Below are 15385 nucleotides of genomic sequence, written 5' to 3' on the forward strand. Positions count from 1 at the left end.
GGACATGGCAGAGAAATTGCAGAAAACTCTCACAAAAAGAGGCGGACAAGGAGAGGAGGCGGGGGCAGACGGCGGGGGAAAAGGGAGGGGCAGAACAAAGCCCAACTGGAACAACCGGACGCGAGGCAACAAGAAGTGAGACAAGCAGCAGAGACCACCGGGCAAAATCTTACGGTGGTGAACCTGACAGAAAGGATCCTAACAGACTCTGAAACCAGCTTATTGAGCCTCGGTCTTACCTTCTGCCCTAGTACTCCACTCGAATATACCCAAACGAGGATAGACCTCTTTAGATTCACACGCAAGCTAAAGCTACATAAATATTTTAAGTTGCGACCCCACTTAAAAGAAAAAAGCGGGACGGCCTCAAGATTAACAGCCACAGATGCTCTTGTGGGCAGAGATATGGAAGCTTTAGAAGATCTAGAAAATCTGCGTGAAGAGGGCTATATCCAAGACATAACTGACATCCAGGATAGGGGACAAAGAGCACTCGCGTTGGGTATTCAGCAAGATCGAGAGGAAAGTGGGTATAGACCCAAATCTATATTTGTTCCACAAATGCCTTGGGACTCTATAGATGCATTCTCGGAAGCCATGACTCAAGATCTGATGAGGTACAGGAAAGAAGATCATCCTGTACAGCATAATATCACACAGCAACAAAAAGTGGCCCTTCAAAGTCTTATGAAGGATGAAAAAATCATTATCAAACCTTCAGACAAAGGGGGCAATGTCGTTATCCTCACTAGGGAGTACTATAGATCTGAAGCATTGCGCCAACTATCTGATACCAAATTCTACGTCAAGTGCACCAATGAGGTGTATTTGGAGAGTATCCGGAACTATGATAAACTTATAGGGAAATGGCACAATCAAAATATGCTCAGCAAAGATGAATTTCTCTATCTCCGGACATCTCAACCCCTCATACCCACCTTCTACCACCTGCCAAAACTCCATAAGGACAGCCTCCATCCTCCAGGCCGTCCTATCGTGTCATCGATTGGCAGTCTCACTGAAAGTATGTCCCGTTTGATCGACAAATTTTTGTTTCCTTTGGTCCTGACATTGCCCTCCTATGTACGGGACACAAAGGATTTTTTGAATTCCATCAGGAATATCAACTGGGACAATGAATGCCTGCTAATCGTACTTGACATTACGAGCTTGTACACCGTCATTGATCATCGACAGGGCCTTGAGGCTGTTCAACACTTTCTGAACTTGAGACAATTGAGGTTCACAACCCATAATGACATGATTATCGAGTTCATTGAGTTCTGTTTGAACAATAACATTTTTCTATTCGAAGATCAATTGTTTAGACAGGTGTCGGGTACGGCGATGGGTACCTGCTTCGCTCCCAGCTACGCGAACCTTTTCGTGGGTTGGTGGGAGGAGCAGGTACCCAGGAGTTGTACGGTGGATGGGGTGGTTGGTAAAGCAGAGGAGTGGTACAGATATATAGATGATCTGTTTATTGTGTGGCGGGGCTCCGTTGAAACAGCACAAGCCTTTATTAATCAAATGAATGAGAATACTTACAATTTACACTTCTCAGGGACCATAAGTGACTCATCTGCAGAATATTTAGACCTAAAAGTCTTTGCAGAAGACCATCAGATCCATACGGCCCTACATAGGAAGTCTACTGCAGGCAATTCTACCTTGTTTGCAAGCAGCAGTCACCCCCCTCAACTAATCAAGAGCATTCCTTACGGGGAGCTACTTCGGCTACGTAGGAATTGCTCAAGATTAGAAGACTTTGATAAGGCAGCACAGGATTGTGTAAAAAGGTTTGAAGTGAGAGGGTATGGAGAAGCCATTTTGAAAAACACCTTAAAAAGAGTAAGGGCTATCCCTAGAGACTCCCTAATCACTCCGAAGCCTGCCATCAAGGAAAGGGATGATGAGAAAGGGAAATTTAGACTTATAACTCCCTTCTCCGCTGGAGCACAGGACCTTAGGTCTATGATGCGAAAAAATTGGCGTATTCTCACCACTGACAGTATCATCAAAGATGATTTACCGATCCACCCACTCATAACATTTAACAAAACGAGATCCCTTCGAGATTATTTAGTGACCAGCCACCTAGAAAAACCACTCCCGAAAAGTAATACCCTAAGATCAATGAGTGGGTTTTTCCCCTGCGGTAAATGCAAAGCGTGCGCAGGAAGCAGGAGAGTTCTTGCAGTGGAGAATACAGAGACAGGTAAAAAACTGCATATAAAACAGTTTATAACTTGCAGCACTCCCCTAGCAGTGTATTGTCTAGTTTGCCCCTGTGGTCTCCGCTATATTGGGAGTACCATTAATATGCTCAAACTGCGGATCCTTGAACATCTAAGGGCCATTGACAAGGCCGACCAGGCTTATCCGGTCGCTCGGCATTTTGCCGAAAAGCATAACAGGGACCGTAGTCAGCTTCAATATTTCGGGCTAGACACCATCAAGACCAATGCTAGAGGGGGTGACCAATTACGACGTCTCCGTAGATTAGAGTCACGTTACATCATAGACCTCTCCACTAAGTGGCCTAAAGGGATGAATAGTGGTGAAGAAATGATCTTTCATCTGGGCAATGCATAATGGATGACTATGATATCTATTAGTACGCAATTTCTGTTGATCTGCTCTGTACTTTGAATTTGAATTCGAATTTTTGTATGTATAGCACTGTATATATTGTCACTTACATATAGGGGAGTGTACATAAAGTACATGTAGGTATATACCTATAGGAGGATTTATTTAGATTGAACTTTGAAAAATCCCTAACCCCGCCAATGGTCCCATTGCTTTCACTTTGGCGGTGGGAAGGAACCAATGTATATAAATACCCTTATTATCATACAAGTGGCAATTTAATGAGTCAGGGGGCTCTCTGATTCATTTGGGCTATGCTAAGATTACATTAACTGGACAGTCTTAGTGGGACACCTATGTTCTGGGGCACCTCGCGCCAAACGTTGATTGCTTGAACATGGCTATGTCTGAGTAAATATAGTGTAAATATGTTGTACATAGGCTGTATATAACAGGTTACCTCTCATCAGTGTAAGAGGACCATTGCCGATCCACGGCTGTATTGACATTATATGTATAATAGATGTGATAACACACAAACTCCCACCCACATGCACGCACATCCACCTATCTGTAGGGTGATTATGCAATATGAGGTGTCGATAATGTGTAAATAGACATATATGTATATATGTATATAGTGACCATTACAAGATGGCGCGTGTTTGGGAGGAGTGTAGTCCTCTGTTGATATCAACTGAGAGGCAGGACCTATGTACGTAATTACCTATTTAAAATGCACCGGTTTCTCGATGTGTAAACACACTGACGAAGGCCTAGTGCTGAAACGCGTCTGTGGCGTACTTGTAGTCAATAAAACTACCGTGTGAGCAGTATACCCCCGAGTGCTGTCGTTTCTTTCCCGGGATCTTGGGATAGTAAAGAGCGCAATATATATATATATATATATATATATATATACATATATATATATATATATATATGTATATATATATATATATATATATATATACACATATATACATATATATTTTTTTAATACAAATTTTGCCTCATCCAGGTCTTATCCCTGTATGCTTCTATAACCGTAGAGACAAAACTGGGCACAATAGTTTAGACGATGAGATAGCATATGGCAGGAGTTGGGAGACACAAGCAAAGTAGTGCCGGCATTTAAAACGAAAGGAGAGAGCAATTTGTAACGCATCCATGATTGAAACCCCAAATCTTGCACACAGCAATAATTAGCACTTATCTGCCACCGATTTAACTGTGTCCAAATTGCACTCCTGGGAATCAGGGAATGCAGCAACATCACTAGAAGAGAAAGAACATACATGATATCTAAAGTACAGTGGCCTGATGCAAAATGATGCAGCGGTCTGCAAAATGTGGTGACATGCCCAAAAATTGCAGCTTAGGGGCATATTTACAATCCCCTAATGATACTGGAGCATCCCTTTTTTTGACGCTCTGGTGGCGTTGCGCCATTCCCCATGTTTACAAGGTGGTAGTAATCCACTTAACATGGCTTAACGCCACCTTGTAAATATGCCCCTTTTTGCAACAGTTCTCTGCTGCAAAGGGGCGGGCAATGGGTGTTGCTGTGGGCGTTCCACCGCATCACCCTTGGCTTTTTTGTGCTGCCCTAGATTAACAAGGCTGGGGCACCGCCAACAACGAAGGCCAGGTGATACCTGGTCTTAGAATGGCGATACGCGGAAAAGTTATTAATTTCTAATCACCATTATTGATTGTTTATGTGCAGGCGTGGAGCCTATGGTACTGGAAAGATGCCGTCTTGCACAAGTCCCTACTGTCTTTAAGGAATATGTTGGGAGCACTAGGCTGGTGTCAATGAGGATTACGGCGCAGGGCAAGTATGTTGAATAGTCATCAACTGAAGTCAGGCTAACAAGTTGATGGACTTCAGTTGGTTACCCAAACCATCATGCATTGGGGCCTTTAACTATTAGATATGTTCTCCATCCATCATGGCAAATTTACAACTGGGAAGTCAATTTTTTCAGTCCAAGCTAACAAACTTTGGAACTCACTGCTCTTCAACGTATGGACAATACAAAAACATCATTCTAACTCTACAGAATAACAAAGATTAACCCCATAAATACACCAACCTCCTTCTGAGTGAACCACACCAAGAAACCATAGCCACAAACAATGACTGCCGCCGTGTTCTGTCAAAAACTCCCCAGCAATCCGAATTCTCCAAGCCAACATCTTCGTTAAAATAATTAGGAAGCAGGCCCATCGTGATATTTCAATCAGGAACAAATGACAGAGGTTGTATGAAGCACTATCAACCCCATTTCACAAATGTAGGAGGTTGGCTTAGTATATGGTGCACACGTATTTAAGTGAAGGACCCTGCCCTAATCCAGACAACACTTATGGTGATTTTAGTGGTCTTAGACAACCTTAGAAAGCTCTCTAAGTGGTAGGTATGGAGAGCAGCCTCAATGCTTAGTCCAGAAGGAGTGTTAAGCAGCTTTTTTTCATCAGAATCAATCATATAATGTAGGTTAAATGAAAAAGAACCACACAGTGTAGTTATAAAAAGAGTTACTTATTATAAACACTCACTAACACATTGGTATATCTCCCACCCAGAGATATAATCACAGTACACACAATATTTAAATAGCTGAACAGGTAAGTAGCACAAATACACAGTGGTCTCCAGGGGGAGACCAAACCATATACTAATAAAGTGGAACACGAACTGCGACTGAAGTCGAGACTTGACCCGGAAGATTTAGAAAAGCCGGAGACCCAAGGAACCACCCAAGGTAAGTACTCAGGAAACCCACAGAGGCTTTGTGCAGAGTTAAAACAATGCAAGTCAATGGAGAAGTCACAGTTGCAGTTTCCAAGAAGAAGGGCCCTTCCCAGTGAACCCTGAAGAAACCCTTGGAAAATGGAAGGTTGGAGAGTCACCCCACCCGTGGATAACCCATAAACTAGGATCCCTACACAGTGGAAGCCGGGTGCATAGATGCAGGTGATGTCAGAAACCTCCGTAGACCACAATGTGCGACTTCAGTGAAGATGCTGCTGGCGAAGAAGATGAAAGAGTCCGGTGGAATCCAAGGGTGGATTCTTGAAGAGGAGTACCTGCAAGCAGAGGGCACAGAGTCTATGCCACTCGGGAGTGACCAGGAGGCACGGAAGACCAATGACCTTGTCACTCCAGCTGTGAGGACCAGGCAATGCTGTGGAAAACCAGGAGCCATTCGCGAGCTTTCCCAAGTTGGAAGTCGAGAACCAAGGGGTTGATGTCAAGCGAGAGCACCAACAAGCCTTGGCAGCTGCAACAGATGCTAGCAATGAAGAAGGTGCAGTTTCGGGACCAGCAAGGTCCAAAGGACTCACCAAGTGCAGGTGAGTCAGAGCAGACCCGAGCAAGCCTGGTAGCCCACTGGAGCCAAAGAAGGCCCTCAAGAGGACTCACAGGCGGAAGGCACAGGAGTCGCAAGAGGACCTAAAGCAGCTCACCAGTGATGCAGATCTACAGTGCAGAGGATGCAAAGAGGACAAAGATCTTGGTAGCACAAGATGTTGGAGGCTGGAGCTTCTTGGAGCCCAAAGATCTCTGGGAAAGAGTGTCAACAAGCCTTGGCAATGGCAAGCCGATGCGGTGCACACGGGTGCTGTTCCAGAGGTTCCGACGAGGGATATTGGCCTCAAACTCAGTGAGAATCTTGTCCCACAACAAATTTAAGAGCCACCCACAGGTAAGCCCTTAAGTACACAAAGGAAAGGGTTGGGACAGTTCAAGGTGCCTCTCAGAGGAGGAGCTGGACAGAGAGAAGGATACTCCCATGTCCTTTGTCCAGTCTTTCTCCCTGTGACAGGAAACCTATTGTTCTACCTTCCCCTGCTCGAGCCTGGTTCAGCAGCAGGAAGGCAGAATCGCATCTGTGGTCAGCTGCAGCGCTAGCTTGCTGATAGACATTGAAAGGCTGGTACCGGGAATACAGGGTGGCCCCCCCAGCACATGGGATCCTACATCAAATACTGGAATCGGTGTTGGGGTAGGATTTCAACATGTTTGATACCAAACATGACCCGTTTCGGTGCAGCCAGTATATAGTTAGACATCTCTTTTTTTTTCACAACAAACTTTATTGTCTCAACTCACATATTATGCATAGCTCTGTCATCCAGAGGCAACTGCCTTCATCAATGAATCATTAGAATCATCAGTTACAGTTTAAAAGATGAAATACAGTTGAAAAATAACATCCCCCCATAAGGCAAGGTAAACACAGGATGCAGTGAATGTTCAGCCCCCCCGCCGACCCCCCCTGCGCCCTCCCTGCGTGCCCACTCGCCCACCTGTAGCATAGTACATAAACGAATTACAACGCCATGTATGTATCATGCCAACTGCCACTGTTCATGGTCCATCTCCTCATACTGTCGGGAGGGTGGCCACCTCAGGCGGTGGGTCCAAGTCCAGCCCCCTATAATCCGCCCACCGTTTCCAAATTTTTAAATGCTTCCTGGGACACCCACTTGCAATAAATATGGGCTGTTCTATACCCGTGCAGTAGTCCATTCTGTTCTTCCAGGCTGTAAGCGACGGGGCCCGGGGGGCCTTCCAGGCTCTTGCGATATCGCGTTTCACCAGTGTAAACCCCAGCAACATCAGGTGACGCTTATACCTGTTTCCCCCAACCCCAGCCATGACATGCAGCAGTGCTAGCTTAGGGTCCCTCTGAATCTCCCAGGACAAAACTTCGGCTAAGCAATGGTGGACCCCATCCCAAAACCTCTGCAGCGATGCACACTCCCAAACTGTGTGTAGTAGGTGCCTATCACCAGGCCACAACGAAGGCATTCGGGGGATGCTACCAACCCCGCCTTCCATAAGCGCTGTCGAGTGTAGTATGTGCGGTGCAGATAACGGAACTGAATAAGTCGCAGGCGCGTGGAGATTGCCGCCCCCCCTAGGACTCTCAAGGGCCTCCACCCAGTCTTCCTCGTCCAAGTCCCCGACGTCTCGCTCCCAGTGGGCTTTAAGGCGTCCGAGGAGCAGTGGCGCACCAGCGTCTGATAGATATGCGAAAGCTTCTTGTCAGGCAGTTCCCCCATGAAGATTTTGGCTTCTAAGGGACTGAATTCGGGGATCTGTTCCAGGCCCACCAAGGAGGGTGCCAGGGCATGGCGAAACTGGAGGTACTTGTAAAACTGGGAGCGGGGCATCCCAAATTCCTCCTGCAGGTTCGTAAAGGATTTAAGGGTATCGCCGGACAGTACATCGCCCAGGGTTGAAATGCCTATGGCGTCCCATCCCCTGAAGCCCATCAAGGCGTTCAGCTGGGGGAGCCGACCATTGCGCCAAAGGGGGGTTTCCGGCGTAAGGACATTCCACCAGCCCATCCGCCGCAGTGCCTGCCTCCACACATGAAAGACCACCTGCGTGGCCGAAGGAAGGGTTCTCCGGAGCGGCGCCGCATACAGCAGCATATGCAAGGACGCTGTGCCCATTAAATGTCTCTCAACCGCATAGGCCGGGTCGCCCCTGTCGCCATACCACCAATCGTTCAAAACCAGTAGATGCGCCGCTTGATAATACGAGTGCACGTCCGACGTCGCCAGGCCTCCGGTAAAGGTCGACAAAAAGCATGTCTAGAGCCACCCGAGCTACACCCCCTCCCACAAAAATCCGCTCAGGGCCGAGTTGAGTTGCCAAACCAGCGGGGTGGGATCACATGGGGGTGATTCTGCAGTTTATACACCAGGCGTGGGAGCGCCACCATTTTAAAAATAGCAGATCTGCCGAGTATAGAAAGCGGCATCCGCGCCCAAACCTTCATATCCTCACGTACCCGATCCCACACCGGGGTGATGTTGTGGTCCCAGGAGAGTGCCGCATCTTCAGATAGGAAAACCCCCAGGTATTTCACACCGCCCGACGCCACCTGGAGGCCAGCAGCCCAGTCCCCAACGTTCCGCTGACCACCCAGCGGCCACAGCGTAGATTTGCCCGGGTTCATGTAGAGGCCGGAGGTCTCACCAAAAATTTGTAAGATGCGCAACAGTCGCGGCCCGGAGTGGACCAAGTCGGTGAGAAAAAACAGGACGTCGTCGGCATACAATGCTATTTTATCCATGAGGCCTGGCGACCAACGGAAGCCCTTGAGTTGGGCATCGATGCGCACCCACGCCGCCAGAGGCTCCATGGCGAGCGCAAATAAGTACGGGGAGAGGGGACAGCCCTGCCGCTTCCCCCTTTGGACCAGAAACGGGCGGGACACCGCGCCTCCAACACGCACCGATGCCGTAAGGTCTGTATAAAGTAATTGGACATACGCCAGAAAGCGCGGGCCAAGATTCAGACGGCGCAGCAGAGCAAAGAGATACGTCCAGCTGAGGGAATCAAAAGCCCTGTCCATATCCGCAAGGAACAGCGCGGCCGGCTCCCCCAGACCTTTCCAAGCCGAGACCGCTACCTGAGCCGGTCTGATATTGTGGCGGGTAGCCCGCTGTGGCATAAACCCAGCCTGATCCGGGTGGATCAAGTCCGTAATGTACGGCTTGAGTCTGGTTGCAAGGGCCTTCGCTAAGATTTTGGCTTCGGGGTTCAGGAGCGATATGGGACGGTAGGAGGCATGACTCTCAGGGGGTCTCCCGTTCTTCAAAAAGACCACAACCTCTGCATGACGCCAGTCCGGTGGGAGCGCCCCGGTCTCCCACGATTCCTCTACCACCGGCCGAAGGAGCGGGCCTAGCTGGACCGGGAATTTCCGAAAGAATTCACAGGGAAATCCATTAGGACCCGGAGCCTTGCCCGGGTTCAGCTCTCCCAGGGCGGCACCTAGTTCGTCGTCAGACAGGGGTCAGTCCAACAGGTCCCTCACCTCATCCGAGACGGCCCTCGGCGGGAGGTCATCGATAAAGCGCTGAACAGTGCTGGCCTCCAGGCACTCCGGGGGTACATGTTTGTCTCATAGTACCCGGCAAAGCTTTCCGTAATCTCCGCGGGATCTAGCATGGGCTCCCCCTCGGGGGTCGCAATCCGGGGCAGTGGCTGGGTGTGCATAGTACCTTGGCATAGACGGTGCAGCATTTTGCTGGACTTGTCACCCCACTGGTAGACCCGACTGCGGGTTGCCAACCAGGCCTGTCCCACCTCATACATAAGCACCGAGGCGTATTGCTGCTGCGCCAGCGCCAGCTGTCGTCTCGCCAGCCCGCCATCCGCCTCCCGAGCCCCCCGCTTCAGCACCTCCAACTCTGCCTCTCGCCGCACTAGGTCACTGCGCCTCTCCCTCCTGGCCGCCGCGCACCAAGATATACCCACACCTCGTAACATGGGCTTCATGGCCTCCCATAGAGTAGTCGAGGAGTCCACGGACCCTTTATTCACCGTTAGGTAATGATCTAGTTCGACCGTGAGATGCGCTTTATAGTCGTCTAGGGTCAAGTGCCAGGCCGACATGCGCCACCGAAACGGCTGAGCGGCCGGGCCCACACGTAGCGAGGCAAGCACCGGCGAGTTGTCCGATAGGGCCCGCGGCAGAATCTCCGCCGAGACTATGCTGGAGGCACGCGCCCTCGGGATAAAGATATAGTCCAGTCTAGAAAACGATTCTCGCGCTGCGGAAAAGTATATGCAGTCCCTTCTTGCGCCATGTTTGTATCGCCAAGCGTCCAACCAGTCGAGCCCTGTGACTAAGGCAGCCAGTCCAGTGGTGGTTCCCACACCCCCCTGATCAGGAGCCGCTGCCTCACTCCGCCACCTATCGCTGCCCCTATCCATGACATTATTCCAGTCCCCCCCCTACCATTGACAAAGAGTCAGGCACCTCGCCCCACAGGGATAGAACCTTCTCAACCAGGGACCACTGGAGCGGCGGTGGGGCATACACGCTGCCAAGGGTCACCCTGTCTCCGCCTATCTCCCCCTGCACCACTACGTATTTACCCTGTGTGTCAGTCCAGGCGCGCTTATGTATGTATGGCACCCTTCGATGTATAAGAACCGCCACCCCCCTTGAGCCCCTCGTGAAGCCACAGTGAAATGCCAGAGTAAACCCTGAACGCTGCAGACACAGTGCTTTGGTGCCAAGAAGATGGGTTTCCTGCAACAGTAGTACATCCACACCCACCCTTTTGGCATATTGGAATACAGCCCCCGTTTAATTTTGTCAAGCATCCCCCTCACATTCCAGCTCATGATTCTTAGCGACCCCGGGCCTACCCGCCCTCCCTCCGCAGCATTAGACATTTGAGCAAGACAGCATATACAGAACCGGCAGTTTCAATACCCAACTGGCATGGTACAAGGCAATCAGCAGGCAGTAGAGCGCACGCAAACAAGACCTCCCCCCCCCCGAAACCTCAACAACTCCCATCCCCACCACCCTCCCCCCACCCTGCACCTCCCCAACATGGAAGTACCTGTCAAGGACGGATCGCGGCCTAGCCCCCAACGGCGGAGCAAGCACCACATCCTCCAACGGATCCCCCAGTAACAGCCCATGTAGACTAGGCTGTCACATACCACCCTACCCTACCCTACTGAACAGGACGGTCTCCCGGCCTAAGTTAACGTTGCACCTGAGCTCCCTTAAACACCATATGCTGTATTTAACATTGAAGTCTCTCTGTCATCAAGACGGATCTGGCCGCTGGTCCTGTGTCGCGTCATCTCGGCGCGTGGCAGAGCCCGAGCGCGATCTCCTGCCTGATCGTGATCTTCTGCGGTGCCGACGCTGACGCCGAGACCCCCCTTGGCAATCCCACTCGAGGAAGAGTCCGATTCTCCTTCTTTGGCAGTATTGATACGAATTTTCACTGTCTCATCAGTCCATTGGAACACTTCCTCCGGTGTGTCAAAGAACAGCATTCGGGACTTGTAGACCACCCGCAGCCTCGCCGGATAGAGTAGCGCATATTGGAGCTTTAGGCCGCGAAGGCGGGCCTTGGCCGCAAGGAAAGACTGGCGCTGCTGCTGCACCAGCCTTGTGTAGTCCGGGAAGATCAGGATGTTGGCGTTGTCGTGCGTAAGTGCACTCTGTATTCTCGCCTGGCGCAGGATGACATCCCGGTCTGCATAGTTCAGAAATTTGGCAATGATCGGCCTCAGGCGCGCTCCGACCGGGGGCTTCTGCACCAGCGCCCGATGCGCTCTCTACACCACAAAGCACCTGGACAGGGCATCCGCCGGGATCCAGCTCTCCAGCCACGGCGTTATGAAGGACTCCACCTTGTCTCCCTCATACCCTTCCGGAAAGCCAACAAAGCGCAGGTTGTTGCGTCGGGCCCGTCCTTCTGCGTCTTCCACCCTCTGGACCAGGCCCTTCTGCACCTTCTCCATGTCTGCAACTTTCTGTTTAAGGATAGACACGTCGTCTTCTACCTCCGTTATGCGAGTATCCGCACCTGTAATACGCTCCACTGCATTCCACAGGTCCTGGCGGAGAAGGGTAACGTCGGCCCCGACTGCTCCTATCTTAGCGTCTAGCATGTCTCTTGATTGCGTGATCGCTGCAAGCAGCGCTGCATTGTCGGGCGCAGGCATCGAGGGGCCACTAGAACCCACCGCCTCTGTAAATTTATCAATGGGCCCCTGTTTGCCCTGTCCCCCTCCGGCTCCTCCTCGTGTCATGGCTCACAGGCAACGCAGTACGTATTACAAACACTTCACTGTAGCTTGAGTATCACAGACTACAGTCTAAGGCTGGATGGTCAGTCACGGCCGTAATCAACAGTTATCAGGATGGTGTCTGCCCCCTCACGCACTGGCACCGAGCCTCCCCAGACCAGCCACCAGCCGTGTGCTCAACTGTCTCTGGGACCTTGGCAAGGCACCCCCCACCAAATTGACCCTCCACGGCTCTCCTCTGGCCCCGAGATGTCGCAGATTCCCTCCCGCCGGGGCCCGATCTGACCCCCGAGGTCCCCAACAGGGTGCGCACCACTCACCACCGGTCTCCGCTGCCAAGCGTCGTCTGGTCGGGCACCGCCTGGCACTCCCTCCTCCTCCACCGGGGCCTCTCCGCCACTGCTGCGGTGGGTGGGCTGCACAAAATGGCGGCGCTCCTCGCCAGCCTCACCAGGTGTCAGGCTTTGCTCAACTGCACAGGGCACCGCACCTCCCGGTAGGCCCCAAGAAGCGAGGGCGATGGCACGATACACACCTGTGCCTGGGGCGAGCCCCCAGGCAGTGCCTCCCTCGCTGCAGCCGCCGACGGATCCGCTTCCGCCAGGCCACGCCAAAATAGAGGTACCGGCTGCGCAGGTCACGCCTGATCGCCCAGACCTCAAGGCGCACAGGGTCTCTGCCGGACCTTTCCAGGGCTCAGGGGCTCCTCCGCTGTGCCGGGCACCACACTCCCGAGTAGACCTCCAATGGTGCGGGCGGCGGTACAGGTCACTCTAGCGCCTTGGAGGGTTCTTGGGCCACACCGCTCTCACCACGGCCTCTGGCAAGCTCACCCCCATCAGGCCACACCAAAATGAAGGTCCCGGCCCTGCCACTAGCTGTGGTGGGCACCGCTTGTCCTCCCCACCGGGGCCCGATCTAGCCCCCGAGAAACCAGATCCCTGGCTATCCCTCACTCACCCCTGCCACGGGGATTCCGCCGGGCTATGCAGGCCGGGTCCGGCTCCTCACTGGGATCACTGCCGTGCGGGGCCTTCGCCGTCGCCGCCCGGCTCCCGACGATCTGGGCTAGCCGGCAGCTCACCTCTCACCCGCCAGGGCTTCCCTCTGCCCGCTAGTGCTACGCAGCCTGGTGGCTCCTCCGCCGACCCCCTGCCCGAAATTGCAGCTGTCTCCCTCGGTGGTGGCTCCTCCAACGTTTGCCCCCACAGCACGATGTAGGGCACGGCTCCAGCATGCCAGGCACAGTCACTGCTGCATGTGTGGGACCCCCCACAAATCTTCCTGGCCGCGGGCTCCGCCACTCTCTCCGTAGCCGCCGACAGTCGCAGCCGGGCAGCTCCAAACCTGAGGCCTCGGCTTCACAGGCCTCACCGGAGCCTCCCGGGCCCACGGCGTCTCCAAGTCTTAACTGCGGCCCCAGAGCCTCCACCCGGCTGATGTCGCCACCGAGTGTGCGCCACTAGTCCAGCAACCGACTTGTGGACAAAGAGCCCTTATGGAAGCCCAGGGCGAGGATATACGTGCAGGATAAAGTCAGACTGGTCGGAGCTCAAGCTCTAGACGACCGCCATGTTCGCCGGTCAAGCCACACCCAAGTTAGACATCTCTTAATTGACTTGATGTCCACTATATGTATAAATTGGCTGCCCGCACTTACAAAGCCTGGAGAATTGACTCCTGGGTTTGTAGTGGGTGTACTGCAATGCAGGTCACCCTCCCACTTATAACCAAGCTCCCTACCTTGAAGACTGAAAAGCCTACCTTAGGGGTGACTTATAGGTTTTAAGTGCAGTGACCTCAGATTTAATGAATCTGATATCTGTTGTGAGTGGTGCTAGCACCAGCTCACACAGGCTGCAATAGCAGGCCTGTAGTCACAGTTTGAGTGGTCTCTCATGGGCGGCACAATACATGCTCCAGCCCATGGAAGACCCCCGGTGTACCCAGGGCTGGTTCTAGGATTTTCGGGGCAACAGGCAGAAAGGGAATGTGGGAGGCCCCTCTAATTTACATAAATGATACATACAGGGCTCCAGAAGGTGCTTTGTGCAGACTCCTCCTGGGCCGCATCTGCTCTTCTCAGCCACCTACAAGCACCTCTTTTACAGCTTCTGTCGAGATGAAGGTGTGAGAATTGTTTGTGGGCTGAAAGTTAAAACCATGGGGGCGTTAAAGTGCTGGACAAAGGGCGTCCCGCAGTATCTCTGAATGGGCAGCCAGGCAGGAGGCCTAATTGCAGGACAAACCTGCAAAATATGTCTCCTTGCAACTGGGACAAGAGGAAGTATCTCCTTCCCCTAGGCCTCCCCCCCACCATCCCTGAGAGGCCCAGGGAGGGGGCACCTCCCATGGGCCCAATTGCAAGGAAACACCTTTCTTTCAGTTGGATCGGCAGGGGTTCAAGAGGACCCGTTGTGTGTTGCACTGGTGCGGGGCCCCATGCTGGTGTGCTGAGTGCGAGGCCCTGGGCAGCTGCCCACACTGCCTATGCCGAGCGCCGGCAATGGGTGTACCTGTGCCCTGGGTACCTCAGTACCATATACTAGGGACTTAGAAGGGACATCAGTAGCCTATTAGGAAGGTACCAAAGTACTTACCATAGTTCAATTTAGGGAGAGAGCACAGTGACTGGGGTCCTGATTAGCACGATCCCATTCAGACTCATCAGAAAACAGAATGACACCAGAAAAAAAGTGGGGGTAGCCATGAAAGCAGATCCTCCTTTCCTACAACAAACCTCTATAACAAAGGCACAAATACAGGCAGTAGCAAGTTTGTTGATATCGGCCAGACCATGCGTCATGATCTAATGTATCACATTAATTTCTTCCAACATCTGACACATTACAAGCACAGTTTCACAAATGAATATACCAGTCTGACTGTAATCACTGTGGAAAGTTTACGCACCGTGAATAGGGGTGTGCGAAATTCTCATAATTTGCTTTCGTGTAATTATGTGAAATTACTGCAAAATTACGTGGAATTACACATATGATGCGAAATTAAAATCTGTCATTTCGTGCTATATTTTAGCGTGAAAGGAAGCCTCATGTCCATATTTGGCACGGGGATGCATGAGGAAAAGCACTATGAACAAACAGCCTCTCATGTTCTGTTATTGCCATGTGTTTGTGGTAATTTTCTACCACAAATTTGGTGTTCGTGATATTGTTTTTACCACAAATGGTG

Source organism: Lissotriton helveticus, chromosome 1_2 (genome assembly GCF_964261635.1).
Source record: "Lissotriton helveticus chromosome 1_2, aLisHel1.1, whole genome shotgun sequence".
Classification (NCBI taxonomy): Eukaryota; Metazoa; Chordata; class Amphibia; order Caudata; family Salamandridae; genus Lissotriton; species Lissotriton helveticus.